At 42.1% G+C, this 17,082-nt stretch overlaps 1 protein-coding gene across 1 annotated transcript in view; it reads right to left on the bottom strand.

The window, feature by feature from the left end:
- Positions 1-7,579: 7,579 nt before the first annotated feature.
- PDP1 (pyruvate dehydrogenase phosphatase catalytic subunit 1) overlaps positions 7,580-17,082 on the bottom strand; it is a 73,831-nt gene continuing 64,328 nt past the window's right edge. Inside the window, exons 2-3 of the transcript XR_012655377.1 lie at positions 7,877-7,949; positions 7,580-7,801 (exon numbers count right to left, since the gene is read on the bottom strand). The gene's annotated coding sequence lies outside the window, so the exon portion shown is untranslated. The remainder of the gene's footprint in view (positions 7,802-7,876; positions 7,950-17,082) is intronic.

Raw genomic sequence — 17,082 nt, 5'->3', positions numbered from 1 at the left:
ATAGAGCAATGGATTTCAGGAAGGCAGACTTTGGTAAAGCTCAGAGAGCTGATGGGTTAAGTCCCATGGGAATCAAGACTGAGGGTGAAAAACAACTAGGAGAGTTGCAAGTTCTTCAAAGGGACACTATTAAGGGCCCAAAAGCAAGCTATCTCGATGGGTAGGAAAGAAGAAATGTGGCAAAAGACACCTTGGCTTAACCATGAGATCTTGCATGACCTACAAATAAAAAGGAGTCATATAAAAAATGGGACTAGCTCATATTACAAAGGATGACTATAGGCACAATAACATGGGAATGCAGGGGCAAATTAGAAAGCCAAAGGCACAAAATGAGCTCAAACTAGCTATGTGGAATAAAGGGAAACAAAGGGAAGACTTTTATTTCAATACATTAGAAGCAAGAGGAAGACCAAGGACAGGGTAGGCCCACTGCTCAGTGAGGAGGGAGAAACAGTAAGAGGAAACTTGGAAATGCAGAGATGCTTAATGACTTCTTTGTTTCGTCTTCACTGAGAAGTCTGAAGGAATGGTCTAACATAGTGATATGCTCTATGGGAAGGGGTTAGGTTTAGAAGATAAAATAAAAAAGAGAGCAAGTTAAAAATCACTTAGAAAAGTTAGATGCCTGCAAGTCACCAGGGCTGTGAAATGCATCCTAGAATACTCAAGGAGTTAATAGAGGAGGTTATCTAGCTCTAGCTATTATCTTTGGAAAGTATGGGAGATGGGAGAGATTCCAGAAGACTAGAAAGGGCAAATACAGTGCCCATCTATAAAAGAGAAATAAAAACAACCCAGGAAACTATAGACCAGTTAGTTTAACTTCTGTGCCAGGAAGATAATGGAGCAAGTAATTACAGAAATCATCTGCAAACACTTGAAGTGGTAAGTGATAGATAGCCAGCATGGATTTGTAAAGAAAAATCGTATCAAAACCAATCTGATAGCTTTCTTTGATAGGATAACGACCTTGTGGATAAGAGAAAGCGGTGGATCTGTGGTATACCTGACTTTAGTAACATTTGATACGGTCTCGCATGATATTCTTATCGATAAACTAGGCAAATACAATTTAGATGGGGCTACTATAAGTGTGGTGCATAACTGGTTGGATAACCGTACTCAGAGAGTGGTTATTAATGCTCCTCCTCGCTGAAAGGTATAACAAGTGAGGTCCGCAGGGGTCGTTTGGGACCGGCTCTGTTCATATCTTCATCAACGACTTAGTATGTTGGCATAGAAAGTACGCTTATTAAGTTTGCGGACGATACCAAACTGGAGGGATTGCAAACTGCTTTGGAGGACAGAGTCATAATTCAAAATGACTGGACAAATTGAGAAATGGTCTGAAGTAAACCGGTAGAGTTCAGAAGACAAATGCAAAGTGCTCCACTTAGGAAGGAACAATCAGTTTCACACATACAGACTGGAAGAGACTGTCTAGGAGGAATATGGCAGAAAGAGATTAGGGTCATAGTGACCACAAGCTAAATATGAGTCAACAGTGTGATACTGTTGCAAAAAAGCAAACGTGATTCTGGGGAATGCATTACAGTGTGTTGTAACAAGACATGAGAAGTCATTCTTCTGCTCTACTCTCGCTGGTTAGGCCTCAACTGGAGTATTGTGTCCAGTTCTGGGCACGCATTTTCAAAAAGATGTGGAGAAATTGGAGAGGGTCCATGAGAAGAGCCCAACAAGAACTGGTTAAAGGTCTTGAACGAAATGACCTTGTGAGAGAGTGCTGATCAAGAATTGGTTGTTTATTTAGCTTTTGGGAAAAGGAGAGACTGAGTAGGACTCATAGGATGCAGTTTCAGGTACGCTAAAGGATGTCTATGGAGGAGCGAGGAGAACACTTGTCGACCTTAGCCTCTAATGATAGAAAATAGAAGCAATGGGCTTAAACTGCAGCAAGCGAATTTAGGTGGACATTAGGAAAAAGTTCCCAAGCTTAGTCCAGAGGTTGAGTAAACACTGGAACCGGACCAGGAGTGGGTTTTGATATCTTCCATCTCTGGAGATATTTAAGAGTAGGTTAGATAAATGTCTATCAGGGATGGTCTAGACAGTATTTGGTCCTGCAATGAGGGCAGGGGACTGGACTCGATGACCTCTCGAGGTCCCTTCCAGTCCTAGAGTCTATGAATCTACGAATCTATGCTTGGAATCACATAATCGGGGCCATATAAGTACCTAGCTAGACAGTACAGATTACCAGACTAAACTTTATGGAGCATGACTGCCTCCGTCTAGTCCCTCAGCAATGGAAACACTCGATGTCTACAGGAATTTGATAAAGATGGTTACGTCTGGTTATTCATAATAGATTGCATGTGTAACCCTTCTTCCCGGTGGCGTCAGCAGCAACAATACAAAACAGAATGAGCTTGAGCCCGCATCTAGGCTCTAAGAGGCAAGACTTCCTCACTTGTAGAACTGAGTCGTATATAACAAAAGAAAACTTATTGAAAGGGAAAGGGAATCCATCATTAATCTGGAAAAACACCACAACCATGATTCAAAAGCAAATGGCCATAAGCAAACAACCACCCCACAGTACACTGGGCAGTGTCCTTTACCTTGGTTTCCCACCTTGCAGTGTGATAGTCCAGTGAACATCCCTTTTCCCACCCCACTCCCATTTGGTTGTTCTTAGCAGCAAAGACCCAGAGTTCAGAGGTGCATTCACATTCCATCCCTGAGAGGGGGTATCAAGCAATGTCTTTGCTGCTGCCATATATCTCTGTCACTAGCTTATTGCTGCTGCCTACCACTGCTTCTCTGCGACTACTGCTTGCTGTTACTTCTGCACTGCCACATCCTGAGGCTCTACCATTTAGCCCAGCTCTCAGCAATTTCACTAGGTAGCAGGTAACCTCACTGCTAGCACAACTTCTGCATTACCGTTCAGTTTAGGTTGACACCCTGAATGAGGGCAGGCTAAGTACAGTTCTGCTGCCCTTTACTCATACAGTAAAGACAACAACATTTCATTACCCTTGCATTCAATACTAGAGGGAATTGTAACCCAAAACCAGTCAAAATTGGTCACTTTGGCAAAGCAGTTCCATTTGCTGGTCCTCTAGGCAGAGAAGGTGTGTCTATGCAAATATAATCTGTTCCTAAAGTCTTCCCTCCCTCTTGTTCATCACTATACATAGGGGGAAGGGATAGCTCAGTGGTTTGTGCATTAGCCTGCAAACCTAGGGTTGTGAGTTCAATCCTTGATGGGGCCATTTAGGGAACTGGGGTAAAAATCTGTCTGGGGACTAGCCCTACTTTAAGCAGGGGGTTGAACTAGATGACCTTCTGTGAGGTCCCTTCCAATTCTGTGTCAGGGAGAGTTCATTAAGACCCAGCTTATACCTCTGGATGAGCAGCAAGTAAACTTTGGTTTCCAGGGCCAATAACTTCTACTTGTACAAATATTCTACTGGAAACTTCAGACAAACAAAAGTGAAATAGTTGCCAGACCACCTAAAATGCAAATTCAAACAGCAAGATAAACTCTTTTGTATGTGTGGGGCAGAACTACTGCCTATTTAATTTAATATTGACTATTAGTCATTCTTAATGCTTGATATCAGGGAAATAAAAAGGGTTTATTGTAGTGGAATGCTGCATAATCCCTCTAGTTTATTGACAGAACTCATGATATGTTCATTCCGCAAGCTTGGGGAGAACTCCATAGAGTTGCCAATGCACATTAGTGTCCAGAATGTGAGCATTACAGTCAGGGTAATTTAACATTGGAACAGCTTACCAGGCAAAATGATGGACTCACCGTTGCTGGGAGTCTTTAAAATGAGATAAAATGCCATTGTACACCGAGATGAGATATCACAGCATTCTAAAGAATAGGCTTTAATCCAGTTTCTGGGAGAAATTCCCTGGTATGTGTGTATGTGGGGTCGGGATGGATAGTTATGGTAGTCCGTTCTTTCTGTGAATATGTAAATCTCTGAATTTCTCTCTTAATTCCCTTCCTTCATGGGCCACAGAGAGAACGGGAAGCTCTGCATTGCTCTCAACAGGCTCATAACACCTGCAGCTCTGCATTATGACAATGACTATAATCAAATTCCATGCTTTAGGGCTGCAGCAGGTCACCTGCAAGGGCCAGGATGGACTTTTTTCCCTGATGGACAACTGCCCAGATGTATTCTGTGAGGGGGCCAGAAATGAACTAGGGGATTGGGAGGCTGGATTGGGTCTGTCAGTGAGTGAGCGGGGGGAGGACTTTGGAATCGTGAAAGGGCCCCCTATCTATTCTTGCACCAAGACTCTTTGGGAATTTGCTATGCCACTGCACCCTTAACTTCATCCAGAAATGAATGGACAACTAGTATGGACTATAGACAAGTATAATATGCTTATGGAGGCTGGCTGGGAATTTTCCGTCAAAACTGTTTTTAGATAAAAAATTGGGTTTTAGACTAAACAAACTTTTTCACAAAAGAGCCTGCTTTCTGTGGAAGATTTTCTCTTTTCATAAATCCCCTTCCCTCAAACAAACAAAAAACCAAAACCTGAAAACTTAATGTTTTGACCGAAAACCAAAAATTTTCGTTTGTAAATACTGCCACAGTGCCTCATGGGGATTGTAGTTCAGCTGCTCTGTGCCCCCATTCTCTTCTATGGGCTTGGTTCCTCTCTCAGACCTCATCTCTCATGATGCTTCATAGCCAGGGACTCTAATGAGGCACTACAGTGGCTCAGCAAAAGGGTAGACCATGCTGCATCATGGGTAGAGTTACCATATTTCAAGTTCCCAAATAGAGGACACCGCTTGAGGGGTGGGAGTGGGGGGCAATCTGTAAGGGGGTACTGTTGGGGGTGTTGGAGGAGGTATTTATTTTGGGATGTGCTGGAGGGCTGTGGGTGCACTGTGCGGGGCTATTTGGTGGAGGAGCTGGAGGTGTGTGTGTGCACTGGGATGGTATCAGGGTTTTTTCGGAGGGGATGTATGGTCACCCTAATATTGGGAGATTGTAGTCTAGCCAGGAAGTCTGGCCCATGGAAGAGAATGGGAGCCTGAGGAACCCAAGTCTTGTCACAGTCAAGGAATTATGATGTGATTGGAATAACAGAGACTTGGTGGGATAACTCACATGACTGGAGCACTGTCATGGATGGATATAAACTGTTCAGGACGGACAGGCAGGGCAGAAATGGTGGGGAAGTTGCTTTATATGTAAGAGAGCAGTATAACTGCTCAGAGCTCCAGTATGAAACTGCAGAAAAACCTGAGAGTCGCTGGATTAAGTTTAGAAATGTAAGCAACAAGGGTGATGTCGTGGTAGGAGTCTGCTATAGACCACCAGACCAGGGCAATGAGGTGGACGAGACTTTCTTCCAGCAACTAACAGAAGTTACTTGATCACAGGCCCTGGTTCTCATGGGGGACTTCAATTACCCCAATACAGAAGTGCACAGACAATCCAGGAAGTTTTTGGACAGTTTAGGGGACAAGGAGTCCAGGAGAGCTGGTTGTATTTTAAAGAATCCTTATTGAGGTTGCTGGAACAAACCATTCCGATGTGTAGAAAGAATAGTAAATATTGCAGACGACCAGCTTGGCTTAACAGTGAAATCCTAGCTGATCTTAAACACAAAAAAAGAAGCTTACAAGAAGTGGAAGATTGGACAAATGACCAGGGAGGAGTATAAAAATATTGCTCAGGCATGCAGGAGTGAAATCAGGAAGGCCAAATCACACTTGGAGTTGCAGCTAGCAGGGAATGCTAAGAGTAACAAGAAAGGTTTCTACAGGTACGCTAGCAACAAGAAGGTCAGGGAAAGTGTGGGACCCTTACTGATTGGGGGAGGCAAACTAGTGACAGAGGATGTGGAAAAAGCTAATGTACTCAATGCTTTTTTTGGGCAGCACAGTATGGGGAGAAGGTGACCAGCCATCTGTGGAGAAAGAAGTTGTTCAGGATTATTTAGAAAAGCTGGATGAACACAAGTCCCTGGGCTGGATGCACTGCATCCAAGGGTGCTAAAGGAGTTGGCGGATGTGATTGCAGAGCCATTGGCTATTATCTTTGAAAACTCATGGTGATACGGGGAGGTCCTGGATGACTGGAAAAAGACTAATGCAGTGCCCATCTTTAAAAAAGTGAAGAAGGAGGATTCGGGAAACTGCAGGCTAGTCAGCCTCACCTCAGTCCCTGGAAAAATCATGGAGCAGGTCCTCAAGGAATCAATTTTGAACCACTTAGTGGAGAGGAAAGTGATCAGTAACAGTCAGCATGGATTCACCAAGGGCAAGTCATGCCTGACTAACCTAGTTGCCTTCTATGATGAGATAACTGAGTCTATGGATGAAGGGAAAGCAGTGAACATGTTATTCCTTGATTTTAGCAAAGATTTTGATATGGTCTCTCAGTGTTCTTGCCAGCATATTAAAGAAGTATGGGCTGGATGAATGGACTATATAGTGGATAGAAAGCTGGCTAGATCCTCAGACTCAATGGGTAGTGATCAATGGCTCCATGTCTAGTTGGCAGCTGGTATCAAGCGGAGTGCCCCAAAGTCAGTCCGGGGATTGGTTTTGTTCAATAATTTCATTAATGATCTGGAGGATGGCTTGGACAGCACCCTCAGCAATTTTGCAGACAACACTAAACTGGCAGGAGTGGTAGATACGCTGGAGGGTAGGGGAAGGATACAGAGGAACCCAGACAAATGAGAGGACTGGGCCAAAAGAAATCTGATGAGGTTCAACAAGGACAAGTGCAGAGTCCTGCACTTAGGTCAGAAGAATCCCATGCACTGCTACAGACTAGGGACCAAGTGGCTAGGCAGCAGTTCTGCAGAAAAGGACATAGGGGTTATGGTGGACAAGAAGCTAGATATGAGTCAACAGTGCGCCCTTGTTGCCAAGAAAACTAACTGGATTTTGGGCTGTATAAGAAGGAACATTGCCAGCAGATTGAGGGACATGATCATTCCCCTCTATTCTGCATACATGAGGCCTCATCTGGAATACTGTGTCCAGTTTTGGGCCCCACACTACAAGAAGGATGTGGAAAAATTGGAAAGAGTCCAGCAGAGAGCAACAAAAATGATTATGGGGCTGGAGCACATGACTTATGAGAAGAGGCTGATGTAAATGGGATTATTTAGTCTGTGGAAGAGAAGAATGAGGGGAGATTTGATATCTCCTTTCAACTACCTGAAAGGGGGTTCCAAAGAGAATGGCTCTAGACTGTTCTCAGTGGTAGCAGATTACAGAACAAGGAGTAATGGTCTCAAGTTGCAGTGGGGAAGGTTTTGGTTGGAAATTAGGAAAAACTTTTTCACTAGGAGGGTGGTGAAGCACTGAAATGGGTTACCTAGGGAGGTGGTGGAATCCCCTGCCTTAGAGGCTTTTAAGGTCTGGCTTGACAAAGTCCTGGCTGGAATGATTTAGTTGGGGATTGGCCCTGCTTTGAGCAGGGGGTTGGACTAGATGACCTCCTGAGGCCCCTTCCAACCCTGATATTCTATGATTTTATGATTCAAACTGGAATTCCCATAAGCCACCACAGCAGAGGCATTCCAAAATCAAAATTTTTATTTTCTCTGGTTGATCAAAAATATACAGTTTTTGATTTTTCACTGAAAAATCCAAATTTTCAGCAGAAAATGGCCCTTTCCCCATTTTCTGACCTCTTGTAATGCTTAATATCCTGCATTTTGCTCTAGCTATGACCTCTGGATGGATTTCAAATGTAGCTCTATGCAGAGTGCATTGCAGTAATCCATCCACAAGATGACAAAACCTGGATAACCTTGTCAAGGTCTGCATCTGAAAGAAAAGGATGCAAACTTATTTGTCAAGTAGTACAAATGCCAAAAAATTGCTCTTGGAAACGGGTGCTACCTGGATATTCAGGAGCTCTTGGAGATCCAACAAGATCAGTAGGGCTGACACACTCTGTTATTGCTTCCATTTGCTGAAACAGAATATATATCACAGACATTAGTGATATACAAATTAGGGGTAGAAAAAATAACTAGCCAAAGCTGAACCTTTTTGAAAATGTTGCACCTTGAAATAGCATCTGGAGTGTGGTGCAGGGAATGAGAATTAGGTGACTTGGGTTATGGTCTCTGTTCTGCGATTGACTCCCTATGTGACCTGGAGCAAGTCACTTCACCTCTTTTTGACTCAGTTTCTTCATCTGTAGAATGGGGCAATACTGACTACCTGACTGTAAAATGCTTGGAGAGCTATAGATAAGGTTGTAAGTATCATTAGGTTATTTATTGTTTCTTGCATGTTTCAGATGGGAGGGGAAGAAACTCTAAAGGCATGAGCTTATGAAAGGAATTTAAATAGACTTTTGTATTTATAATTTGAACCCTTTATGGATTTAAAGGGATTTTTTACATTATTGTTAATATTGTTAAAATCAAATAAAAGCAAAAAAAGAAAAAATGTGTTTTTCTGAAATTTTCCATTATTTTCAAATAGAGCAACAACCTTATTTTCCTTTAAATGAAAGCATTTGCTTAAAAAAAGACTGAGTTTAGATATAGATGTTGCATATATCCAAATATCACATAATCCTCCTATACATGACTTACGTATTTAAACTCATCTCATAACACCCAATGACATAAGGCATAAGATCTTGAAACAGACATAGAATAAACGTCAAGTAATTTTCTGTAGGTTTAGTGCTTGATCTACTTATAAATTATTGCCATCTGAAATCCTGTGGATTTTAAATAACATCCTTCTTCTTTCAGGAAATCCATGCTTTACTGAAAAATCTATCCCTCTGCTGGAATGTTTATAAAATGCTCCTAATTGTTCTCTATAAAAGATAATACTGGGTGAAATGCCACTTATTTTATCTTTGTGTCCCTCCCCCCCATATTATATACGTACACATATGATATTTTTAGCTTCAAATACTGAAGCCATTTTTCAGTCAGTAAAGAGCTCATTTTCTACTGTGAAGGAGGAAATTTTTGACTGAAGAGTGGCTTCAGTATTTTAAGTTCAAAATTTCATGTGATAAGCAAAATGGCCATTTCATTAAATTTTGGGGATAAATTAAATTTGAGAGACATGAGCTCACCAGAAATGGTAAAAATATCCATTGTGATAGACCCAGGGCAACTGGGTACAGCAGAATAGCAGAAGGCAGATATACTGGCCACTGGATTAATAGTTTTCTGTTCCCTGACTGATCAGAGCAGGGGCTGCTCCAGGCTAATGGGAACACCTGACTCTAATTAACCTGCAAAGAGTCAGGTGAGGCCATTAAGCTAATGTGACCACCTGACTTTAATTGAGGCCCTGTGGATACTATAAAAAGGGCTCACTCCAGTCAGGCAGAGGAGAGCCAGTGAGCCAGAGGAGAGGAAGTGCGGCTGAAGGGCTGGTTACTGAAGACGCCCTCAGACCATCGTTAAAGGAGCCCTAAGGTAAAGGTGAAGAAGGGAGAAGCAGGAGAGCTGTGGGGAAGTGGCCCAGGGAAATATACCAACTCTGGCAGTGAAAGGTTGGCTGCCAACAGCTGCTACCATTAGGGTCCCTGGGCCAGAACCCAGAGTAGAGGGTGGGCCCGTGTTCCCCCAAACCCACCACTACAGGAACACCTCCTGGGAGGGGAAGTCAGGCCCCTGTCAGGACAGGAGGCTAAACTGTTCTGAAATAAGCCCCCAGGGACAACAGAGACTGTGAGAGTTCTCTCACCAACCTCCTTGCAGGCCTATGATGAAAAGGGCTCAGTAGACTGTAACCCTGGCCCTAGAGAGAGAAGGGCTACGTGGAGGGTCACAGTGAGCCACTGAGGCTAGCATAAACCACCTGGAAGCGCAGGACCCACGGGGGCAAGATCAGAGCTCTGCCACACCATGAAAAACATTGTGGAAAAATACTGGCCCATCACACACAGCTCTGATATAATAACTTGCTTGCACGCATTTGTGTGTGAGCTTATAAACACTGCCTTCTAAAGCATGGAAATTCAAACATGCACAAGTGAGTTGATTATGTTGCTTTCTAATGCCACCAGTCTGTAGCCTTCTGAGAAGGCAAGTCCTAAAAAAGGGGAGTGTGAGGGAGAAGAGGAGGGGTTTGGTGAGAAAGAACAGAAGGCAGAAAGGGAAAGGGAAAAGAGGAAAAGTGGTATAGAGGGAATGGAAGAGAAACTGAAAAGGGAAAAGAAGTTAGAGGAAAATGAACAACCTTCAGTGTCACATCTGAAAAAGCAAGGTGTTTTACCCACAAAAGCCTATGCCCAAATAAATCTGTTAGTCTTTAAGGTGCCACCAGACTCCTTGTTTTTGTGGATACAGACTAACCCCCAATACTTCAGTGTCAAGGTTTCATCAGACCACGAAATTTTCAAAGAAACTAGCTGGCTTTCATAAGATTTTCTTCTCCAGAGTCTGCACATGTGGATTCCTTAAAACCACTGTGAGCGAAAACAATAGAAAAGATGATAAAACAATGTAATAACACTCAAACACTTGCAGAGGAAGTTTTCCTATTTTTTTTGGGATTCTTAACACATAATTGAAACAAGGTTCAGCACAAGTTTTGTTTTTTCCACCAGGTTTTACTGCCAGAAGACTTACATAACAATTTCTCAGCCATTTTACTTAATTGCTGCATTGTCATTGACCTCCAGAATGGAAATTCTGAGCAAGCAAATATTCCTACCTCTTCAACTTGGCTGGCAGATAAAAAAGAAAAATATTTTTTTTTCCTTAGGAAAAGATATATAGAAGTAACTGTTACAACTCCACATCAGTTTAATGTATATGTTAAAAACACTAGGACTAAGAGAGCATTCTGACTGGCTAGTGAAGTGTTCAAAAAGTAAACGTACTGCTGCTCAGCTTTCAACATCCCCCTTGTATCCTTCAGTGCATAAAAAACTCTCCCACACCTGAAAGGGATATTTTGCTAAAAGTCAGACCTGGGACATTTGTGGCCCTGTTAATAATATCTCTTAGAATTTGAGCTTGTCAGACCCGAAAGCATATGTTTCAAACACTGGATGTTTGAAATCTAGGAGTTACTCTAAGTCATATGATCCCTGAAATTCCAAGCATACCTTTTGCTTACATTGTTATCAGCATGATCTGCTCGGTGTAAGGACAAAAAGCAGTAATGTAGCCATAAACCATGGGCAATGTAAATAGATAAGGGGAAAATAGACTGGAAAAATAAAATCAGATTTCTAAAATAGCCCTAAAAAATAAGAAGTTTGCAAAATGCACTGTTGTGGTTAATATGTTTTCCCTTTTTTAAAGAGCTTATTCATTTTGAACTGTACATAGCATGCAGTATACTATCCAACAGTTTACTATACATCATTTTTAAATATATAAAATATTATGTGGGAGGAGAGATTTCTTCTTCAGATTAAAGAATCCTATTTAATCTTTACTTAGAAACCTTAGCATTCCTTTGTAAATACATTTTGCCAGGACTGGCCCTAGAGTAAATGGTGCCCCAGGCAAGGAGTGTCTTCAGTGTGTCCACCCCTCCATTTGTTAAACTTTTGAATACCTTATTTTTATATTCCATTTGTACCCCATTTCATGACTTTGATGTACGATTTGCATGCATGATTTATCCCTGTCATATAAGATGATAAATTTGCACATTAGGATCTGTAAATCTGTATTTATTCATGCCATGTATAAGCAAATTAAAAAAATTGTTTCCTCTAAGCTTCTAGAAACTTTTTAATTTTAAGAATAACTGAAATGTACTAACATCAAGAAATTGAACTATGCACCAACATTGGATGAACCCACATTAAATAGTGTTACAGTAAGTGACAGTCTTAGAATGTTAACCCTAGTCTTTTAGCTCAAAAGGTCACTTTTCTCACCTTTGCCCTCATGAACTGAAGCACAACATCAGAGAAATCCAAAGATTGGCCAATGGGATTTTCAAGCAATAAAATAGCAAGCAATGTCAATCTCTCATTGGCCATCGTTGATCGAAAATATGTTTTAATGAGCCTGAGCTTCAAAAAGCTGTGCTCTCCACTCACAACTGTGACCGGCATCATGAACAGAATCCTCAAAACTAGCCACACATTAGGAAAAATGTCCTTCAGCTCTGCCTCATGAACGAACGGGAGAACTTGGAGTGGAGAGTGCTTTCCATGTAGCAAAATATGACAGATATCGTCCAATTTGACACAGAGGTCTTTATCACTGACATCTGTGTTAGGATATAGATATTCAGGCCTGTCTGCAAAGGCCTATACTTTAAGAATTTAGGTGTATTCTTATCACTTAGCTAGTTATAGAGGTATAAAAGAGAGAATCAAAATCATTGTCTGTGGAATGGCCTTCTCTTACTGTGAGGCCAGGTCTACACTGCGACTTTAAATCGGTTTAATGGCCGATATACCGATTTAACGCTGTATCCGTTCACACGACGTCGTCATTAATATCGAGTTAAACGGCTCCTTAAATCGATTTCGGAACTCCTCCCAAACGAGAGGAGTAGCGCTAAATTCGATAGCGGGATAGCGATAACTCGGATTAGGGTTCGTTTGTGACGGAAATCGACGTTATTGGCCTTCCGGGCGGCATCCCAGAGTGCAGCACTGACCGCGCTCTGGACAGCAATCTGAACTCGGATGCAAGCGGGCAGGTAAGAACAGGAAAAGCCCCGCTGAACTTTTGAATTAACATTTCCTGCTTGCCCGCGTGGAGCTCTGATCAGCACGGTGGCGATGCAGTCTGAAATCGAAAAAAGAGCTCAGCATAGACCGTATGGGAGATACTAGGTCTGATCGCTGTATGGGGGACAAATCTGTTGTATCAGCTCCGTTTACAGAACACAAATGCCAAAGCGTTTGAATAAAAAACTCCAGGATACACAGCGCTGCGTTGAACAAGCGTAACGGAAGCAGAGACTCAAATGGGATGCTTCATGAAGGAGGGGAGGGCGGTACTGAGGACTCCAGCTATCCACAGTCCACAGCAGTCTCTGAAAAATTATTTGCATTCTTGGCTGAGCTCCCAATGTCTGTAGGTTCAAACACAGTCTGGCGGGGTTCAGGAACAGCTCCTCATCCTCAGTTTATCCCCCCCCACCACGTGAAAAAAAAAGGAAAGATTGCTGTGCTATGGCGTTTGCTCAATGGCCACTCCGCGAAAAAGGCGCCAAAGGGGTCTGTGTCTGCCCTTCACCAAAGGAGGGTGCCGGCTGTACCCAGCACCCCCGGGGGAAATGTTTTCTGCCCCATCAAAGGCACTGTGCTCTCAACGCGGAAGTGGAACTATGGGATAGCTGAGGAACAGCTACCCACGTGCACCGCTCCTTGAAATCGATGGTAGCTTTATATTCAGGCCTGTCTGCAAAGGCCTATGCTTTAAGAATTTAGGTGTATTCTTATCACTTAGCTAGTTATAGAAGTATAAAAGAAAGAATCAAAGATCACTGTCTGTGGAATGGCCTTCTCTTACTGTGACAGGCTAAGGCCTTCAGCTAAGATGTAGTTAGGCAGCCATAAGCTCGGAAGTGTATGGTCTCATCCTCACATTGCAAACTAGTCACATTGAAATAAGGTGCTATTGGGATATTAGGAATACAATCCTGCCCTGATATTTCTATCACCTCCAGAGAAACAGAAGAGCATAGAAGATAGCATCCTGTTTGTCAAGAACTCACTTATCAATAGACACAGCTGAAAAACCCTTAGGTCTGTATAGATGTAGTTGTGAAATCCTCACTTCTGTATTGTTTTGTATATTTATTTGCATAGTCTCTGTCTGGCTTTGTAATTGTTTGTGTCTACTGTATAATTAATTTTGTTGGCTGTAAACCAATTAAGGTGGTGGGGTATAATTGGTTAAATAACCATGTTACAGTATGTTAGGATTGATTAGTTAAATTTCAGTAAAATGATTGGTTAAGGTATAGCTAAGCAGAATTCGAGTTTTACTATATAGTCTGCAGTCAATCAGGAAGTGGGGGGGTGGGAACAGGAAGTGGGGATGGAGGAATTGGGATCATGTTTTGCTAAAGGGGGAAATGGGAACAGGGGTTGGAAACAGGAACACAGGCAAGGCTCTGTCATGTCAGAGCTGGGAAGGGGGACACTAAGGAAGAAAACTGGAATCATGCTTGCTGGAAGTTCACTCCAATAAACATTGAATTGTTTGCGTCTTTGGACTTTGAATATTGTTTCTCTCTGTTCATGCGAGAAGGACCAGGGAAGTAAGAGGGTGAAGGAATAAGGCCCTTAACAATCTGAACATTCCCCATGTGTCAGTAAAGGTCCGTACAATTATTCAAGAATGTTTTTCTGTCTGCTGGGAGCTTACCAAGGCCATACAAAAGCCCCAGATCTTTTTGTGGTGCTGCATTTGTCCAAACCTTTATTTGAAGGACACTTGAGCAATATCAATGAGTAAGCAAATAAACTCCCTCTTGAATTTTTCTTCCAAGCTTTCCATCACCTCATCTCTGGCCTTGTAACCAAACTGCCTCTTCATGTGGTGAATATGAATTTCCTTGAAAAGAGGCTCAACTACTAAGTTTTCTGCCATTTCTTTGGCAGCAGCGATGGCATTTTCAAATCTGTTGCCTCTGCAGGCCACAACGAAATCAAGGCAGCTTCTAATCAAAGTAGTAGTGGTTGCAATGTCCATTGACTGAGTTTGTAATACCTTGCTTACAACATTTGGAACAGGATATTTTGCCAAACCGCTATTGAGACCAGAAATTTGAAGTTAGTGATCTGGTTTTCCAGGATTTGTGCCGCATGTCAGATTCCAGCCTCAGCTTTATTCAACTACACCAGTTCCATCAGGGCGTCGGAAACCTCAGCCAGCTGGTAACTCACTGGCCTTATGCTGTCAAGGTAGCTCTCCCAGTGACTGTCACTTAGTGGCTTCACGGTCAGATTTATAACATTGTTCGTGAGGATCTTCTATCTGATAGCTGATGCTGAAAACAGGATGTATATCCTTTGCAGTACTCCGGAGAGAAATACTGAATCCAGAGAAGATGATGCTATATCTGACACAACCATATTGAGGGAATGGCAGCCACAAGGCACAAAGAAAACTCTTGAATTCAGTGCAAGGATTCTTGCCTGGACACCACTGTTTCTTCCCTTCATGTTCATCCTGTTGTCATAGTTGTGGCCACAGTAGTCCTGAGGCTTTATTTTATTCTCATTAAAAATGTTCATAAGCAGTTCTGTTAGGCCTTTTCCAGTAGAGTCATCCACAGACCAGAAACAGGTAAAGCGTTCCTTTACTTAGATATAGCCATACTCATCGTAAACAAATCTTACTGTAAATGACTTATTTTCATTGTGACTAATGTCGGAAGTGCAGTCCATTATCACAGCGCAGTACTTAGCTTTGCCAAACCTTCCTTGCCATAAGGTCAATCCAAATAAGGCTCACAATATCACAGTTGGGCTCTCACTTTACTTCACTTCGTTCTTACATCTCACTGACTGTATTGTGACACCTCTTATATATTTGCGAGGGCATGGCTGACAACAATCTAGGAGGTTCAAGGAAAATGTAGTTCTCTGAAAGTTGGGAAGATTCCATGAGATTCTACAAAGGTCCAGAACATTCTAGGAGGTTAGTGAAAAATGAATCCACATATGGGATACCTGAAACTTTTTACTTCAAACATTCTATTTTCTCTTTTGTCACTAACAACAAAAACAGTACCCTGAGAACTTCTGTTGGCAATAATGCTGAATTCACACTCATTGGAGAGAGTAAGAAAGATGATAGGGAAGAGGGGGTTCAAAAACTAGGGGACATAATGTAAACATGAGGAAACTAGGAATAAATGGAAAGCTAAAAGAGAACTATTTTGCACAAACCTGACCATCTGGAATAAGTTACTGGGAAGGCGATACAGGATCACATAGATTGTTTCTGGAGAAGGAAAAGGTTAAGGAGCATGAAAAAAGCTATCATGGTGGGATTAAGATTGACCATAAATGCTGGGCCAGACGGTTTTTTTCTGTTCTTATAATTGTATATGTTCTCATCTTTCCCTATCCCTAACAACCATTTTAACACACAAGAAATGAATGGAACCAGATGTTAAAGGGGAAACAGAGAAACCTGGGAAAATGTCATGCACTGGAGAGAAATTTACTTATAGCGTATGGCTCACTTAGTGCTATAAACTGGAAATCTGAACAGGGCTGGCTGTCTTATCCAATAGTCCATCTGTTGCTGTTATGTGTTCCTCATGCACAGAACCCCCTGCAAGAAGAGAACAGAGCACTCATTTGGGTGTTTTGATCTGGCAGGTTTCTGGCTGCATGCCATGTGTTTGTTTTACAGCAGTTGTTTAGGTTATTCCTAGAACTTCAAGTATGTTCAACATGGTTTCTCTTTTACAAGCTGTAAACACTCTTGGCACTCCATTTTTTATTTAATGATGGGCACTGTGCAGCTGTTTTTTCCTTTTCAATGTATATCGACCTCTGCGCCACAAAAAGCCCCATGTGCTTCGACTAAGCTCATATGTAGTTTTCTGCTGGTTGCTCGGGATGCTGCATGTGTTTGCAGAACATGAGGGGAAAATAATCAACATTCCAAAATGGAAAGAGATGTTGCAAAAGTTTTAAATATTAAAAAATGCATTTCACACGCAGTTGCTTAACTTCCAGCTAATGCCTGCAACCCACTGTGCACAAAGCGAGAGTAGATGGGCTATGCACAATGGATCTCAGAGGAGCTGAGGGAAGAAATCCTCCCAGTCAGCCCAGCAACTAAGTGCAGAGCAACTGTGCACTTGCTCTGCTGCTATTTCTACAGCCTGTGAGGCTGCAGTGTCACCTGAGGCCTTGCACCATCACTATTGAGGAGTTAAGATCACTACATCCACATAGTAGACCACCCCACTGTGCCCTCAAGCTCTCATTCTATAAAATATCAAACCAGCCTTTACATCAGCATGGAAAAAAACAATTGCTACTTTGGCTTTAGTTTATATTTCAAATGTTATAATAAATTGCTCCCATTGTGCAGAAAAATATAATCTATCATTACAGTGAAAACAACAGATCTTCTAAATTAGGCTATTACCCAGGCTGCCTTACTAAGACT

Source organism: Chelonoidis abingdonii, chromosome 2 (genome assembly GCF_003597395.2).
Source record: "Chelonoidis abingdonii isolate Lonesome George chromosome 2, CheloAbing_2.0, whole genome shotgun sequence".
Taxonomy (NCBI): domain Eukaryota; kingdom Metazoa; phylum Chordata; order Testudines; family Testudinidae; genus Chelonoidis; species Chelonoidis abingdonii.
This window is presented reverse-complemented; position numbering and strand designations above follow the sequence as displayed.